Raw genomic sequence first — 19,294 nt, 5'->3', positions numbered from 1 at the left:
TCAGTGTTAAAAACGAAATGGAAAAACTAGATAGAAGTTTGGAAGATGCATGGCAATTATAAAATTGAATAGTGACAAAAACAACGTCAAAAAACTGGCATTTATTAAAAGGCCAAATTACATTATAAAAAAAATCAATTACTGTTTTTGTTTTGCACTCAAGTGTATATGTCACATAAAAAAATTGGAACCCAATCTGAAGTAAAGAAGAATAGTATATTAAAGTACAGTTGCAGAAGGTATCTTATTCAAGCACAAATTTGAAATTCCGAAACTAGTCGCATAGCGGCGAGTTGAAGAAAAAATGAGTGCTTGAAGAAGCTTCTGCAACAAATGCTTTATACTATTTTTCTATTTTGCCACTTTATATCATTTTATAAATAAAAAAAAATAAAATATTTTTTTTTCTACAAAATTTTACGACGGTTGAAGACATTTATGTGGAATAATTATAGGCGGCTGTGAAAAATAAAAATAATACTTATTTTTACATTTGAAAATGAATAGTGAAGAAAGTCCGTCACTTAAAGCACACAAATGACGTCATTTTGGTGCTGGAATACTTATTCTAAACGCAAAATAGAAAAAAAATACTGTTTTTCCATATTTTTATTTAATATTTTTCTTACAAATACCAAATACTAATAATGCTTCAATGACAGCGCTCTCTCGGCAATAATAAATCATTTCACAGATTCCTTTAACCAGTGATTTCGTCAATATAGTTTACAGAGTTCTGTAATAGCATCAGCGCCCTCCACTAAACAATAGCTGTATCAGAAGTGTTAGCCTAGCTCCAAACCAGTCACTACAGACCCGACTACCCAACTCAAATTCGCATTATTTACATCACAAAAAAACACTTACATTCCAGAACACAAAAAATACATATTTTATAATTATTATGCAAACGATTTTTAAAACATTTCCTCCTACACTCGATCAATATGAATGGCGCCACAGATTCTCGCATTTATTACCATTCAAATCAAACGCAGATTAATTAATTTTAGTTTAGTAGTGAGAGAGAGTGGATTAATAGTACGTCTCGACCGGAATTAGTCATCTGGAATAGTAAAATTAGCATTCCGGGAGCGAAATTCGCTCCAATCACTAGGAGGTGTTACCAATTTTAACACTTTATTGATTATTTCCGTTTTTCTTCAATTATTTCGCCTATTTAGTAACAGGTTGTCTCAAATTGAAAAGTTTTGTCAAAGGTTTCACCGTTTCAAGTTTAAACGTTACTTAACCTTTCGTTACACTTTTACGAATTCTTGAAAAAAAAGACGATTCAGTTGCAATTTCCATGAGGATCATCCCTCCATTACGTGAATAAAATTCCTCGCACCTTTATAAATTGCAAAAGTCGACGACAATACCCACACACATGCCTTTTGTATCCGGAATTTCTCCATTTTGTCGTACGTGAGCGAAATTAAAATGACCGAAACCGAAAAACTCTCCATTAAATATTAACGAAAAATTTCGTTTTAAATAAGAGAGAAAATGTTGGTAAAAGAAATGGAAATATTTGGGTTATTACACTCACGATTCAGCTAATCAGTCGTGCGATAAATAAAAATATTTTAAATTATTTTTAGGACACGTAATGCGTGACTCCGTTATTTTAGTTGAATGACAATCAAAATATAAATAAAACAAAATTTTACCAATTGAAATATTTTTTCGACTTCGATGCTATAATAACGCGATTAAAGTACTGATTTAGACCTGACCTGACCCAATTAGTCATCCCAACTGACTCACCTAGTATTTTAAATAACGTTCAACAAACAATTTTCTCAGTTACAAATCACTTAAAATCAAATCAAATTGATAAGAAATCAAATTCCCAACTTCCCCTACAGTGAGACTCTGACCATCCTACCTGAATCACTCTGTAGACAGAACATGATCGCCATCTTATTTGAGTCGCTTTTAAAGTATTTCCAACAATTTTTAATTACAACAAAAATTATTTAGCAAAATACTAAATTCTCATTTACATACAGAATGGTTTAGCTGAGATGACCTAACCAAATTTTTCAAATATTCGAATATTTTTTATAACAAATTCAAATTTTATGTTTTTAAAAAGTTCGATAAACGCTTCACCACGAAGTTAGAACGAGCATAATCACCCTATACATTGAAGTTTTTTCTGAAAATTTACTGAAATTGGCCTCTGTGTTCTTTATAAAATTAATCAGAACAGCCAAATCACCCTGTATTCCTTATAGAACACAATCGCCATCTTATCTGAGTCACTCTGTAATAATTGTTTTTCTAATCATTTTACAATTTCAACAAAAATTATTTACACAAAAATCTTCATTTCTACTACCACAACAAAATTCTCATTTACATACAGGTTGAGTTAGTTGAGATGATCTAACCAGTTACATACATACTCGTATCTATTTTTTTGAATATTTGAACTTTTTTTAAACAAATTAAAATTATGTCTTTTAAAAATCTGATAAACGCTTCACCACGCAATCAGAACGGGTGACCATCTTAGCATAATCACCTTATACATTGAAGTAATCTCTAAAATTTTATAAAAATTAGTTCAACGGCCTCTTGAGAAAATTGTCATAAAAGTAATCGAAACAGACAAATCGTGCTACAGGGGTGCCCTATGAGTCATTCTGTAATAATTGTTTTTCTAACAATTTTAAAATTTCAACAAAAATTATTTAGAAAAATCTTCATTTCTACTACCACCACAACAAATTCTCATTTACATACACGATGACTTAACTGAGATGACGTAACAATTACATATACTTTTTTTTAATCATTTGAATGTTTTTTATAACAAATTCAAATTTTATGTCTTTTAAAAATCCGATAAACGCTTCACCACGGAATTAGAACGAGTGACATCTTAGCATAGTCACCCTATACATTGAAGTATTTTCTGAAAATTTACTGGAACTGTGAGACATAATCGCCACATTATCTGAGTCACACTGTAATAATTGATCTCCAACAATTTTTACAATTTCAACAAAAATTATTTAGAAAAATCTTCATTTCTACTACCACCACAAAAAAATCTCATTTACATACACAATGAGTTAACTGAGATGACGAACAATTACATATACATATTTCTTTTAATCATTTGAATTTTTTTTATATTTTATGTCTTTTAAAAATCTGATAAACGCTTCACCACGAAATTAGAACGTGACCATCTTAGCATAATCACCCTATACATTGAGGCATTTTCTGAAAATTTACTGAAATTTTGTGACATAATCGCCACTTTATCTGAGTCACTCTGTAATAATTGTTTCTCCAACAATTTTTTCGAATTCAAGAGAAAAATCTGTCTTCACCTTTGACCTCATCTCAACAAAAGAGCCAATTTCAAATCCAATTTATCACTTCGCACCTATATTAACATCCCACTGTTAATTATCCCATCCTAAGCGAAATGTCAAAGGTGCGATAAGGTCTCTTATCTCAAAATCTAAACCAAACACAAAAGGAAATAAATCACAAAACAAAACAATTTAACAATTTCACAACCGAACCTCCATTTTCATGCAAATTCGGCTCACGCTCGGCTTATTTCGCAAATAAACTCGATACCAGAGCTATTTTGAATGACAAAAGACGAGAGAAAAAAAAATATTGATTTGTACTTACAGCCTAATAAATATTTGATTTGGTTCACCCACCTGAAAAAAAAAAATAAAAAATTAGAATTATGACATGTTTGCGTGATCGAAAAAGCGATAAAATCGTCAGGAAATAATTTGTTAAACCGCAAATTTGGGTTCGATAAACTCGAGTGACACTCGCCCCTACGTTCGCCCCCATCATCGAAATGTTAAAACTCCTCGCACGATGACATTTAAGAGGTGGAATTCTCCTCGATCTATATTTAAACATTCCACGAGCGGATTATGTGTTGTATACAAGTTTTCAATGAGTGTTTTTCAACCCTTGAAGATTTAGAAGGAGGGAGAAACAGAAATAGGAAGTCTTTAGTAGCAATCAAGGATTTGATGTAGGTCTTGGCAGTTATGTTTAGTGTTTTGAATGACAATACGGTTTTCTACTTCGTTAACTCGGTTTCGGGTTTATTGCAGAGTAACCTAGTTAGGGTTGCGTCATTTATTTGGTTATGAAAGTGAAGACAAGGAAATTTGCTGATTATATGGTTAAAAAAATAAACCCCAAACTTGATACCTTTCATGCTTTTGTAAAACAAAAATTTTTAAAATTTTTGAAAAATGCCATTTTTGTAAAAATTGTCTTTTTTAAATGTAGTTTTCAGTAACAGACCATTATTTATATTGTCGGTTAAAAATGATTATTAAAATGACATTTTTTCTCAAGTTGCCATTTTTAGGTAAAATTCTTTATTTAAATCTATTTTCTAGCTTAATCAAAATTCTAGTTCTCTGCAAATAAAAAAACAATAAATTCGGCTTTCCATTTGTCACTTGAACCTAAACAACGTAAAATTTTTGTTAAAAATTGCCCTTTTAGGGTAATTTTTTATTTCGAGCTTCAGTTTTCCATAATTGTTAAAAAACATGTTAGCTTATTTCAATGATTACTATAAATTAGTCAAAAAATTTCTTACTTTTGCTGTTTACAATTTTCAGATTGCAATAATAGACTGTTTTTACTTAGTGTTCTTGATATTTTCGGTTAAAAATGGTACATAAAATATTTTTTTTTACTAAAATTGGCATTTTTGGTAAGATTTGTCACTTTTGATGCTTAATCAAAATTTTAGTTCCAAGAAAATAAAAAAACAATACATTCGACTTTCCAGACTTAAATTAAACATGTAAAATTTTGGTTAAAAATTGCCATTTTTATGTAATTCTCTTTTTAATTTAGAGCTTCAATTTCCAATAGTAAATTTTAAAAAAACATGTTGACTTCTTGGAATTAGTTTTAAATAAAAAATAGTTATACAAGACGATAAAGACTTGTTTATCTACGAGTGAAAAGGCTTTAAGAGTGATGAAGTCACGAGTAGATAAATAATCTTCATCGTCGTGTATAATATTTCGTTTTATTTTGTACTCACCTACCAGAATTTCTTGAATATAAACAGTAGTTAAAAATTACTTTATTTCACTACACGATAAAAGACTACTTTATATACTGGAATTAGTTGATAAAATATAAACAGTAGATAAAAATTACTTTATTTCACTAGACGATAAAAGACTACTTTATCTACTGAAATTAGTTGATAAAAGCACTCTGAGTACAAAATAAAAATATTAAGTTCAAAAGTTACTATAAATTGAGACACTTTCAGTTGTGACCAAAAAAATGGATTTTTAAAACTTTCTAGAAAGTTGCCATTTATAGATAAGTTTTTTTTCTGTTTTAATTAAACAGATTTCCTTTTATGATGCTTTCGAAATATTTTTTTCACTACAGTTGCCATTTTTGGGTAAATTTTGACATTTTTGAGCATATTCCAGTTACTTATTATTATCCAGCACTTTTAGTTGTCACTAAAACCAAAAAATTCAATATTTTCATTAAAAATTGCCATTTTTAGATAAATTTTTTCAATTTTAATTAAACAGATTTCAGCTATTTGTAATGCTTTCAAAATATTTTTTCACTAAAGTTGCCATTTTTTTGGGTAAATTTTGTCATTTTTTAGCATGTTTCAGTTACTCATTCAGAATTTTAGTCTACAATTGTAAAAAAAAACAACAAAAAACCCAGCACTTTTAGTTGTCACTAGAACAAAAAAAATTCAATATTTTTATTAAAAGTTGCCATTTTTGGGTTATTTCGAAAATAAATTTCAAATAAACAAAGTAAAACTGTCTACTTAGGTTTCCAGTTTAGAATAAATTAAAAAACACCTTTTTCTTGAAAAACATTTTTGCATAAATTTTAGCTCAATTTGGTTCCTCAAAAATTTGTCCCAAATTTTCACGTTTTAGATCTATAATATTATGCTACAGGTAAAAAAACTGTTTTAAAAAATGGTAAATAAAGTCCTATTTTGAGTTTTACCCAATTTTTATGTAATTTATCGCTGAAGCTATTGTCAAAAACTAAATTAAATTTTCCAAAAATTAGTAAACGTTCCAGTTTTTGTTTTGAATTAAAATAAGTTTTATTAAAGAACAAAAATGTCTTTTGTCTGACAAAGAATAAATTTTCTTTTACTTTTTCTTTCTATTAACAATTTTTAAAAACATCACTACTTTTGATTCGGATAAAATACCATTTTCAGGTAATTTAAGTACATATAAAACAATTAACTTAAATTGCTTATATAATAGAAAAAAACATTAACTGTTAAAAAACTTATTTATTTTGTACTCAATGTTAAAGAGTGTTTTTATCAACTAATTTCAGTAGATAAAGTAGTCAAGTGTAATCTACTGTTTATATTCAAGAAATTCTGGTAGGTGAGTACAAAGTAAAATGAAATATTAAACACGACGATAAAGATTGTTTATCTACTTGTGAAAAAAGTCCACTCGTGACTTCGTCATTCATAAACTTAATCTTTTCACTCGTAGGTAAACAATTTCTTTATCGTGTTGTATAATAAATAAATATAATAGAAAGTATATAAATTTCAAACAATAATTTTTTAAAACAACAAAACTTAAAAAACTACACCTTTGGTAACTTTAAATCTTTAAATTTCAATAACAAAAATTTATCTCTCCAATGTACTTCTTTTATTCAAAATATTACACTAATATTTTGACAATTAGATACCGTTTTTGGGTAATTTTTTCTATTGCAACAAAGCCCAACACCTTTATTAATTTTTTTATTTTCATATTTAGAACATATTTATAAAAAATAGAGAATAACAAATAAACTAAATAAATTGCGACAGTGCAAATTAAAGCCAGAATTGTCAATTTTGGTCCTTTTTCAAGCTTCAATTTTATCGATTTCAAGTTCCCGTCACTCTATCCACACAATTTTTTATTTAAAACTACTCCCGTTTGAAATTTCCACTCTCGACCTAATAAAACTTCAATATATTAACTCCAACAATAATTAACAAGTTTATTTTTCTCTCGCAAAAACCTCTCTATTATCCAAACATCCAATTATTCCCTTTATTCAGCCATGACTTTAGTTAATTCAGTGCGAATTACTCCACGTTTCCGTCATCTACTTATTCTCACCACGTCTTAATTACGTCGACATCGATATTTGAAATTCCATTCGAGCATAACGTAAAACGGAAACTTTCGGTACCGGGCGGTAAAGCAAGGTTATCGCCCTTCTATTTGCCAAATCGTCCAATCTGTCGAAGGTATCTGATAAAGCAATCTCGTCCACTTGTCTACAAGAGCTGTTTTCTCTCGTTTATTTATAAACATGCAACGAAATAGGTTCTGTGTTTGTCTTGTACGTCGGAAAGTTGCGGTTTCGAGTCTCGCCATCCAATTTATATATAAATTTTAACGTTGCGTCACTTCCGGACATTCCAAAGTGCAAAATGCACATTTTTAGGCCCAAATCAATAGATTTTCAACTCGAGTCCGATTTATTTATTCATAGAAACTCAATCAAATAAATAATATATAAGACAGTAAATGGCCGCTTTTATGCCAACCTAACTCAATCACAATTCAAATTAAATAATTTAACAATTAAGTTAATGAGAAACTGAGACAGTTATTAATCGTTTCCTCGTGCGCTAATTAAGCCAAACACATCTCAACACCGGAAGGAAACACTTGCATACTTCTTTTTTTCTTCATTTCTTTTCTTTTCTTTATCCCTAAGTACAGTTACACATCTCTTTTCATCCATCTTTTGTTCCCTACCTATTATACAAAGTATCACAAAAGCATGCTATAGAAATTAAGTCTTCTACTATAATAACTGTCATGGAATGATTGATGATTGTAGTTTGACTAAGTACAACGACCAAAATCAACCCTAACTATGGAAAAAATCAATCAAAAACCCCATTCCGTACAAACAAAATTAAATTAAAAGTCTAAACTCGCGATGGTAGGCCTTGCTTTGAAGGTTCTCATCGAAATAATTACATAAAAAACGATTTGTGCTATTTTTAGTAGCGCTACCGGCGGATAGAGGGCCTGGAGGCTTGGTGCGGCCATATTGTTCTAAGTATAGCCATTTTTTGGGTCAATTTTGTAGGTTATTCAACTAGTTTCGGCATATAAAACGAAAACAATAAATTCGGCTTTCCATTGTTAAAAATTAGGTTTTTTGAATATTTTTTTTCTTTTTTCTGCTTTAATTAAACACATTTTAACTACATATTTGTGGTGTTTTTTAAATATTTTTTGACAAAATTGCTATTTTTAAGTGTATTTTAACGACCCTTCCATAATTTGCGTTCTCAATTATTAAAAAACAAAGAAACCGACAGTTCTAGTTACTGAAACAAAAAAATTAAAATAATTAAAAAAAAAAATGGGATAATTTCCGAAAGGTTCTCATCGAAACTGTGTAAATAATTGCGTAAAACACAATTTATGCCATTTTTATCAGCGCTACCGGCGGATAGATGGCCTCGAGGCTCAGTGCGGCCATTAACATGTCATGTTGTTCTAAGGTATAGCCTTATTTAGGTACATTTTGACCCATTTTGTAGCTCATTTCAAATTTTAGTTCCTGCATATAAAAAAAAACAATAAATTCGGGTTTCCATTGTTGAAAATTGGCTTTTTTGAGTATCTTTTTCTTTTTTCTGCTTTAATTAAACACATTTTAACTATATTTGTAATGTTTTGGAATATTTTTTGCCAAAATTCCCTTTTTAAGTGTATTTTAACGACCCTGCCATAATTTCCGTTCTCAATTATTAAAAAACAAAAAATCCAACACTTCTAGTTACTGAAACAAAAAAATACATATTTTTTAAAGTTGCCATGTTTAGATAATTTCCGAAAGGTTCTCATCGAAACTATGTAAATAATTGCGTAAAACACGATTTATGCTATTTTTAATTGCGCTACCGGCGGATAGATAGCCTGGAGGCTTGGTGTGGCCATTATCAGCCATGTTGTTCTAAAACATAGCCTTTTTTAGGTACATTTTGGCACTTCTAAGCCCTTTTTGTAGTTTATTTCTGTATATGAAACAAAAACAATAAATTCGGTTTGCTATTAGTCACTAAATAATGGAGAATTTTTGTTAAAAATTTACTTTTTTGAATAATAATTATCTCTTTAATGTCCGGTTTCTGCAACGATTAAGCATTAGATAAATTTTATCGGTCCGATAATTACTAGGGTAGCGCTGATCTGATTGGTGTTACTGTAGCAATTATGGAACCGATAAAATTTCGAAATATTTTTTTTGCTAAAGTTGCCATTTGAAGTATTTTAACGATTATAATAACGATTCAGTTTTCAATTAATAAAAAACAAAACGTCCATCAAAATTCTAGTTACCACTAGGATTGTCATTTTTAGGTAATCTACAGACGCTTCTCCTCAAAACTGTATAAATAATTGCATAAAAAATAATATATGCTATTTTTAGTCGCACTACCAGCGGCTAGATGGCTTAGAGACTTGGTGCTACCAATAGCCGCAATTTATGGCTTTTTTTAATTATTTTGTTACAAAGTATAGCCATTTTTAAATCCATTTCGTTGAATATTCAAAATTTTAGATGCAATAAATAAACAAAAAAATTCAACTTCAGTTTGTCACCAAAAAATAATTCTTCTATGAATAATTTTCGCCCTAATTTCGTGCTTCAATTTCTTTTTTCACAACTAACTGTAATATTTTCGAAAAATTTATTTGCCAAATTTGCTATTTTAAAGTGTCTTTTGACGACCCATTCAAAATTTCAGTTCTCAATTATTAAAAAACAATAAATCCAGACTCCTAATCTAACAATAAAAGTCACTAAAAACAAAAAATTAAAAATATTACTCAACGTTGGGCAATTTTCTGAAAGTTTTCATCAAAATTGTGTAAATAATTGTATAAAACACGATTTATGTTATTTTTAGTAGCGCTACCGGCGGATAGATGGCCTAGAGGCTTAGGGCTGCCATTTGCAGCCATTTACGGCTTTTTTAGTACATTATAACAAAATAAATATACAAAAATAGAGAACAAAATCGCGTGAAATATTTGCTATTGTTAAATTTTGTTTATTTAACAGTTATATAATTGAGAAAATATCTTCATTAGAAGATCGTGTTACATGTGAGATGTTGGATTAGAATGCTTAATTGATGTCTTGTAACTTGAGAGATTGACGGTGACATAACAATAGATCAATTAGATACAAGGCGGTTTTTTTTCCTGGAGGTGTGTTCAATTTCGAATTGTGCAGAAAAATGCGTTTCAAAATAAACTGATTGATTACAGAAAAGTTAAATAAAAAGTTTATACAGCGTAACTCTTCAAGAGTGTTAAAAAAATCTAGTTAAAATTTTCCACTTTGTAGCGCTGTTCTTGTTTTAAATAACTTACATTGTTATCCCCCTTGATGGGTTTCTTCCTTTTCTCTCGCCACAATAGACATGAAACATTTGATACAGTTTGCAAACAAGACATGTGAGAGAACTCGATTTCCATTAACACTTCAATATTATCCCTTCAAATTCCGTTTCAACTATTTCGAATATTATCTAATAACAAAATCGAGAGCGAAAAATGAATTTTCTTGATTCTTGCATTCGATTAATGCGAAACGTGACCCTGGAGGTTCTCATACATGAACTATGCGGGTATTTTATCGCTTTTTATTCGATAACATCAGTATTGAATCACAAAACGTGTCCTTATACAGGGTGAATCCTAGAGAAATTGATCAAGAAATGTGTGTCAGGTGTACAATCTTCAACTCTTATGCAAATTGCTGCGCCTTTCGACTAACATTTGCCTAGCATTTCGATTTTTGCGAATGCATTATTAGAAAGGGTTTTTCTCCAACAATTTGTTATTTTAATGCAGCGAAAGTTTTGTTTTTATTTCATTTATAATCAGATTTCACTATTGTGACCGCCGGAAATACGGGAAAAACTCACTGGTGTGTGGTGTGTACCAACCGAGTATTTGGCAAGTCGTTAACATCACTATAAAAATATCCCTAGAACTGTTGACACATTGTGTCTATTTATTTAAATGTTTAGAACATGTGGAACTCGTGATAATTTTTTTGTCGTGCAATTGGTATACAATACTGTGAAAATAAATACCGGCCATGTGTTGATGCAGCCGAGATTTGGTGCTATTTTTGATTTTATGAAATACACAATATTTGAACATTTATTTAGTAATTTGCGGAACAATGAAACACATTTAGTGCGTTTTTAATTCACAAACATTTATTATTTTTCAATTTGTCCAAAACAGAGAGGATTTAGAGGCGCGTAGGCGTCAAAGTAGTATTATCTGCGCCAACATATTTAGATCGAGAGTAAAAAGCAAGTAAATGAACAAAATAATCAGAACGCCTTGCAAGAAATGAAATCATAACAACACTTATAAACAAACATCACGCATCACTATCGAAATTTGAGTTAAAATTTTCATTTTATTAATTTAACTAGTGTAGTTAGTAGTGCAAAATGTCGAATGTCAATAATGTCATGGTAAAAGTAAAAACGTTAGGTAAAACTTCTACTTTGTGCGGATAAATAAATTTCAACAAAAAATGTTTCATTAAAATTCATAACTAGATCCAGTCACAAAACTTTATTTTTTTCTATTAACAAATTTACTCAACAAATAACATCAGTTATTCCGACAACTTTTGTCCGCTTTTATTATTTCCTCGCTTACCTTCTGTGACCATTTATTCGTTTCAAAAGAAAACATCATGTCATTGGCATTGAAATTTTCTATGTGGCTTTTAATTATTTATTTTTGCTTTTTTATTTCTTTTATTATGAAACGATATTTCATTATTTGACACTCAATTTATTACCAAATTACAAATTAAACCCATTTTTACTTAATTTCAGAATTTTTTCAGTTTTTTTTATGTATACAGAGTTTGGAAAATGTATTATTTTTTGTTTCTATTTTTTTTTCATTCTGGGTGGAAATCACGACCAACTACAAACTTCTTAGACATATCTTTGATTGTTTCGCATTATATTTATTAATTTAATACTCCATTAATATGACGTTAAAATTACAGTTGTTTTATTACTACTAAAACTATCTAAAAAAATCAAAAATTATTTTTATCTAATCTTTTTGATTTATTTTTACTTTGTTAATTATAGATAATTAATTTTCAATTTTTTTCTTCTCCCTTTAGTTTTTTTGCACTAAATTTTGCACTGTGAAAAATTTGTAGTAAGTCCCACAATTTCAACAGAGCGGAGTATGGTTAGCCTTACTAGGCAGATACTATTTTTTTTTTATTTCTTATTTTTATTTTTCCTTGCATTTTCTACTTTTTCTATTCATGTAATTAAAAAAAAATGTTTACTTTTAACCTTTTTTTCCACTTTTACTATGTCTTACTTATTTTTTAATATTTTCCAATAAAATCAGATTTTAATTGTCTTGTTCTGTTTTTACCATTTATTCGTTTGTCTTTGCCATTGAAATTTTTCTTCCTGCAACATCCGATGTCAGCAGTATTTCCTGCACTGTGTACATCCGTAATTTCCGGCTTGATATCTCAACTTGGCGAAACGATTCGTCATTCATGGCTGTCGACACGATTCGAATACAAAATTCGTATTGACTCATCATTGGTTGAATAATTTTTCTGTTTGGAAGAGTGTTTTATAGTTATCGACATTGATCTTGACTCGAATCCGAATGTATTGATCCGTGTTGGCAATGTAATAATATCCTTCTATACCGAGGTATGGATCATGATTCGAATTATGGCATGTGAGGAATGATTGAAGAGTCAGATAACTATTTCTCGCATCACGAATATTGTAAATGAGAAATGAGATATAAATTGTAAAATCAATTTTATTTTACAATGATTGGAAAAACTGTAGTAGTGTTCACCTTTTTATGTGTACAGAGTGTGCAAAATGTATTTTGTTTCTATTTTCTTTTTCATTCTGTCTTTTTTTTAATAATGACAATGATTTTGCCATTTTTTGTATTTCATTCTTTATTTTTCAGTTTTTAGTTCTTATTCCATTTTTACACAATTATCCATTTTATTTCTCCTTATATAAAACGTTTTCATCTAATATTTTTTTCAATTATCAATAACTGTGATACAGGGTGAACAAAAACTATGAGTTTTTTTTTTTCAAAATGGCAACTTAAATATTTTTTTTCGATAAAAAGTGAATAAAATATACAAACATATGTACTCGTAGTTGTAATTCTTGGATCATAGTCTTTATAAAAAAAGTTTTATAGCGAATTGCCGTTACAAAAAATTAAAAATTTTGCAGAACTCAAAAATTAAAAAAATCGAAAAATTTTATTCTTGAGAAACGTCATTTTATGGTACTTTATCAATCATCAATTAGTTTTTTTTTTAAATAATAGTTTAAACAAAAAACTTTCTGTTATGTAATGCATGTCGTTAAGAATGTTTGTAGTCCAAGTAGGCTATTACCTTGTTTTTTTGGTTTTTACCGCTCTACTTCAAACATGAAACAAAAATGTAAATGTAATCGACAGCTTAGAAACCTATAAACGCTAATATAAGTACATATTATTATAAAGCGACACATGACAAATTCTACATTAAAAATCACAAACATTTATAATGACCCTGTAGTTGTTTCTTCTTTATTATTTTAAATCTTCTTAGGCCTTCCTCTATTTTTTTTGTTACAATTTTTATTAATTAAGTACTCTCTTATTATGATGTTCAAACAACAGTTTTGTTTTATTTATTCAATTTTTTCATATTACCAAAACTCTAGAAAAAATTGTTTATAATAAATTCTCAAGAATGACAACAATCATTTTGTCCAATCTATTTTATATGTTTTTACTTTTATTTTATGTTATTAAAAAAAAATACTTTTCTACTTTTCTTCTCTCTTAAGTTTTTCGCACTAAATTTTGCACAGTTAGACTTAAAAAACTTTCTTTTTTAATTTGTTATTTTTAATTTTCTTTGTATTTTCCACTTTTTTTATTCATGTAAATTTCTGTTATGTTAAAAAAATATCTTTTTAACATTCAATTTTCAAATTTACTTAATCGAACCACAATTTTGTATAGTTTTTATTTATTTTTTTGGCAATTAATATTCTACACTTTGATTGAAATAACTGTAAGAAATCCCACTATTTCAACAGAGCGGAGCAAAATTCGCCTTATTAGGCATATACCTAATATTATCTTTTAATTTCTAATTTTTATTGTTCTTTTTATTATCTTTCATATTGGTTCTATTCTTCTGTTCGTTTTTTGGGGGAAATTAGCCCCCACCGCCCCTCAACTCAATCACCTGAAAATCATTAGACATCCCATAATCACCCCCTTTCACTCTGATTGACTCGGAAGCGTTGCAGGAAGTCACCCCGTGTTAAAACACCCTTTTGCACCGATCGTCTGTGGTGGATTTACAACCCTTTAATTCAACAAGAATAGGGGGTTGACGCAGGAGTAAAACCATCGATCTTAACTAATTTCAAAAATAAAATTTTACTATTAGTCGTAAAAATACCAATAAAACAACACATGATGTAAACAGGAATTGGGGGAGAGTTGGCGCGACGAAAAGTCTGGATTCGGCTATAAATAATTGCATAATAGACAAAAAAATACGATTTTATTTCTTTCCTAGACAAATAATAATAATTATCGCTGACCCGTTGCTTTGATATAGATCGACATTGACGTGTGGGTGAAGTTTTTGAATTATTTATGTGGGAAGGCGTTTAAGTGGGTGGCCGTTTTCCGTTTCTATATAAAGCAAACACAAATCGCAAAAAAAATACGTCACAAAAGAGACCACTTTTACGACTAAATGTCACTAAGTGCCATAGAGTAAAAATTCTATTTTTTATATTTTTAACCAATATTGTCACTTTCTCTGCTTCAATTCAGGAGAAGTACATTGTAGATCATCAGCATTCGATTTTGCCCTACTAAATGCACTAGTTAAATTAATAAAATGAAAATCTCAATACAAATTCCGATACTGATGTGTTTTTATGATTTCATTACTTGCAAAGCGTCTTGATTATTTTGTTCATTTACTTGGTAATTATACCGTTACTCTAAATACATTTGCGGATAAAATAGTGTATATGAGTTTATATGACTTGGCTGGATATTTGCCTCACTACGTTCGGCACATAAACTGTCACTTTTGATCCTAATAACACAATGTACAATTTTTTCGTCTAAAATTAGTGTTTATTTGAGTAAAACAGTTTCAAACATATATACAAAAGCACGTTTGTTGTACTACCAACACAAGCAAACAATAAACTTCACGTTTTATTGATCGTTTAAACTCGTGTGAGTGAATTAAAGGATTAAATCTCAACATTGTGACCCAAATAATGAATACAGTTAGTAACAAATCATTCGAAGAGTTTTTACTTGTTTTCTACAATGTTAATTAACTAGGAAATCGCTTAAACGCACCTGAAAAAAAAAAACACGGCGATTCAATTCGTCGGTATTATCCTCAAGTTTGATGCTTATTGCGTGTCTTGTCATCCTACAGGCTTTTCCTGTTTATTATGTTAGTTTTTTAAGTTCAAGGTTGGCAGCATTTGTGAATGAAATGACAATTTAATCATCTTTTGACGTCGTTACGGTGAAAAATGTCTTTTTAAAATTGTTAGAGAAGTAATAAAGTTGATTGAGAGCGTCGCGACGTGTAGGGGAATGTGGGCTGTTATCAGAAAATATGTAGCAAAGGTCAAATAAAATCGTGATGATTTGATAAAATCGGTATCAACCCCTCCAACACCTGTTAAATGGAAATCTCAAACATATTGAGGGTTCTAGACTCAAATGTATCTCTCCCTTGAGATCGATAACTAAAGTTCTGTGAATTCTAGTCGATATCTTAGTGGATTATTTCATTAAAACGATGAAAAACATTTCATAATTTTGCACAGGAAATGAAACAGTAATGTGGGAAAGTAGTAAATGGATTTTTTATAGCAAACAGTGCAAACTTTTACTTTCGACGATATTTTCCGCCATAAAACAGGTGTTTGCAATATTGATTTGCAACAGATCTAAGATTTGAAATTTTGAGCAAATCCTTTGAAAAATTTTAAGAATTCACTTAATATCTTTCTGTGTCCTTTTTTCCTCTCAACAGGGAATAAAGTCACGCTTTACCCCCTCTTTTAAAATTGCAATTGAATCAACTAAATATTTTGACAATTTATTTGACACTTATCGTTTTCTTATGTTATTAGGTATTAATTTGAATCGGAGCTCTTCGGTCGCCTCTAGCATTGCCTAATAACAATAATTATTCTAGTCACTATTTCAACATAGCACAAGAAACTATTTTTATTATTATTTCTTGTCAACAACACATTTGTTTGAATCTTATTTTATTTCATTTCTAAATTTTGTTATTTTCTCTTTTTTTTTATTTCTTTGGTAATTACATCAAGATTTTTTTTATTTATTTTATTTATTAACTTGTCATTTCTAGCTTCTTTCAACAACATTGCATTTGTTTTTCCTCTTTTCCTTTCTACTTTTTTTGCATTACTACTTCCTGCGTCTTAATCTCATTTTTTTTTTCATTTTTGAGATTGTTAAATTCTGCCTAATTTTTGGTTTTTGAATTTTTGTCACTTTTTGTCAATTTTTGTTCCAATTAAACCCCTTTTTTTTAAACTTAATTTATTATAACCATTTTTTTTCACTTAATTAAAAAATCCTGTTTGTTTTTTATTTTCTTTTTATGTACCTGGTAATGGATAAAGTTATACAGGGTGCGCCAGAACTCGCGCCCCAGAGAAAAATGCCATATAAGGTAAGATACCAGGAACATGGAAAAAATGTTAAAAAAAAATTATCCATAAAAATTTCGAAGTTATGAGGGTTTAAAGTTTGCACTTTGACNTTAGACATTTATACAGGGTGCGCCAGAACTCGCTCCCCAGAGAAAAATGCCATATAAGGTAAGATACCAGGAACATGGAAAAAATGTTAAAAAAAAATTATCCATAAAAATTTCGAAGTTATGAGGGTTTAAAGTTTGCACTTTGACTCTATTTATTTCTGTTGGAAAAATAATTTTCCAAGTTTTTTTGCTATAGGCTATTAAAAGAGGAAACAAGGAAGCTGTAAACTAAATTGTAACTCTGTTCAATGTTATTTGTGACTTTTATTGGCAAATTTTTTGTCTCTTTACTAAATAATTGTAAAAAAACATATACAAGATCATCAGTATCCTTAAATGGATATAAAAAAAATGACAAATGTCAAAAAATAAATGTCAAAATTTTTTGACAGAATTATTTAAACATTTTTTTCATGTTCCTGGTATCTTACCTTATTTGAAAATTTTCTCTGGGGCGCGAGTTCTGGCGCACCCCTATATTTTCACATTTAGTTTTAAATTTTTTTTCCTCAGTTTTTACCACATTTAGATATTTTCCAAAAAAATTTGCTAAAATACATTTTTTTCATTTGTTTCAGTTTTTATTTTTACAATTTTATTTTTCTGTCCTTATCTTTTTTCATTTATATTTTAATAATTACTTTAAAAATGTTCTGTTCTGTTTTGGTATTTTTAGTAAAGTTTCTTTTTTCTTTTAATTTTGTATTTTGTATTTTTACTATAGTTTAACCTCCTTTTTTAATATCTTTTATTTTGTACTCAATGTTAAAGAGTGCTTTTATCAACTAATTTCAGTAGGTAAAGTAGTCTTTTATCGTCTAGTAAAATAAAGTAATTTTTATCTACTGTTTATGAGTTTATAGTTTATCAACTGATTTCAGTAGATAAAGTAGTCTTTTATCGTCTTGTGAAATAAAGTAATTTTTATCTACTGTTTATATTCAAGAAATTCTGGTAGGTGAGTACAAAATAAAACGAAATTTTATACACGACGATAAAGAATGTTTATCTACTTGTGAAAAAAGTCCACTCGTAAACTTAACCTTTTCACTCGTAGATAAACAATTTCTTTATCGTCTTGTATAATAAATAACTATTCGTTTATACAGTGCGATCAAAAAGTCTTTCTATCAAGTAGGCGTCCTAGTTGAGGACGTATGTTGCATGGCAGTTCGTATGTTATCTAGATGTCAAAAAAATATTTTATAAAAATTAAAACATTAAACTAAATAAATTGAATTATTCTATTAAACGTCTCAAAACAAATTAAAATGAGATCTTGTTGGTGTTTATTCATAAAAATCGTACACCACGGTTTCCTGTCATAATTTACATAAAAAATATTTTGACATTTCTCATTTGTCATTGTGACATTTTATCTTCCGCAGACATACGTTTTAAATTTCTACGCTTGCTTGATAGACAAACTTTTTGATCGCACTGTACTATAGTAAGAAACCAATAAATTTTGTTTTTAACAATTAAACCATATTTCATTTTTAATTTATTATCACGTAAATTACAAATTAAATCCGTGTTTTACTTAATTTCAAAACTTTCTCATTTTTTACATATTTACTTTTAACCTTTTTCTTCAGCTTTCTACCATACTTTACTTATTTTTTTATAAAATCAACTGTGTAATAAAGCAATTTTTCTTAATTACGACTTGTTTTCTATTTATTTTTTTATGTACTTTTCTTGTCCTTATACATATTTTAATTTTCTTAACATTTTTCTTAATCTCAATTTCTTGCTTGTTATTCATCTGTTGTTTGTTTTTTTTTTAATAAAAGTCACATTTTACTAAACTAATTAACTCATCACAGCCAACTTTTCATGAAACAATAAGTAATAAAAAATTAAAAAACTTAAAGCACATTTTGACATAACCTTGACCTTGCCTCCATTTAAATCTCCCAAAACTATGCAAACTTTTACAAATCCAAACGTAGTAACACACAAACCCAAATTATGACCAACGTAATTTACAAATAAACACATCATAAAAGTATAAACAACATTGTAGGCTGTGTCAATTTGACGTTTTTGACACTATCTTTGTTATTATTAAACACATGTATCATATAGGGTGACTAATAATAATTAACCTTGGCCCCCAAACAGAAGACATTTCAAGTAACAAAAGCCACCAATAAACTGAATATAACCACGCTAACTTGATTTACAAGTAAACAAACACATCATAAAAGTGTAAACAAGGATAAAATAACATGGTAGGCTGTGTAAATTCGACAGTTTTGGCACTATTTTTGTTATTATTGAAAACGGTATACAGGGTGACTAATAATAA

The 19,294-nt window shown here is 28.9% G+C and overlaps 1 protein-coding gene across 1 annotated transcript in view; it reads right to left on the bottom strand.

The window, feature by feature from the left end:
* Positions 1-19,294, bottom strand: part of LOC123009478 (centaurin-gamma-1A) — a 49,257-nt gene that overhangs the window by 29,360 nt on the left and 603 nt on the right. The window lies entirely within an intron of this gene.

Source organism: Tribolium madens, unplaced genomic scaffold, assembly GCF_015345945.1.
Source record: "Tribolium madens isolate multiple individuals breed KSU strain unplaced genomic scaffold, Tmad_KSU_1.1 Scaffold_7;HRSCAF=85;Tcas5.2_LG10, whole genome shotgun sequence".
In the NCBI taxonomy this organism is placed as follows: domain Eukaryota; kingdom Metazoa; phylum Arthropoda; class Insecta; order Coleoptera; family Tenebrionidae; genus Tribolium; species Tribolium madens.
The sequence above is the reverse complement of the archived record's forward strand: the minus strand, read 5'-3'. Positions and strand labels throughout refer to the sequence as shown.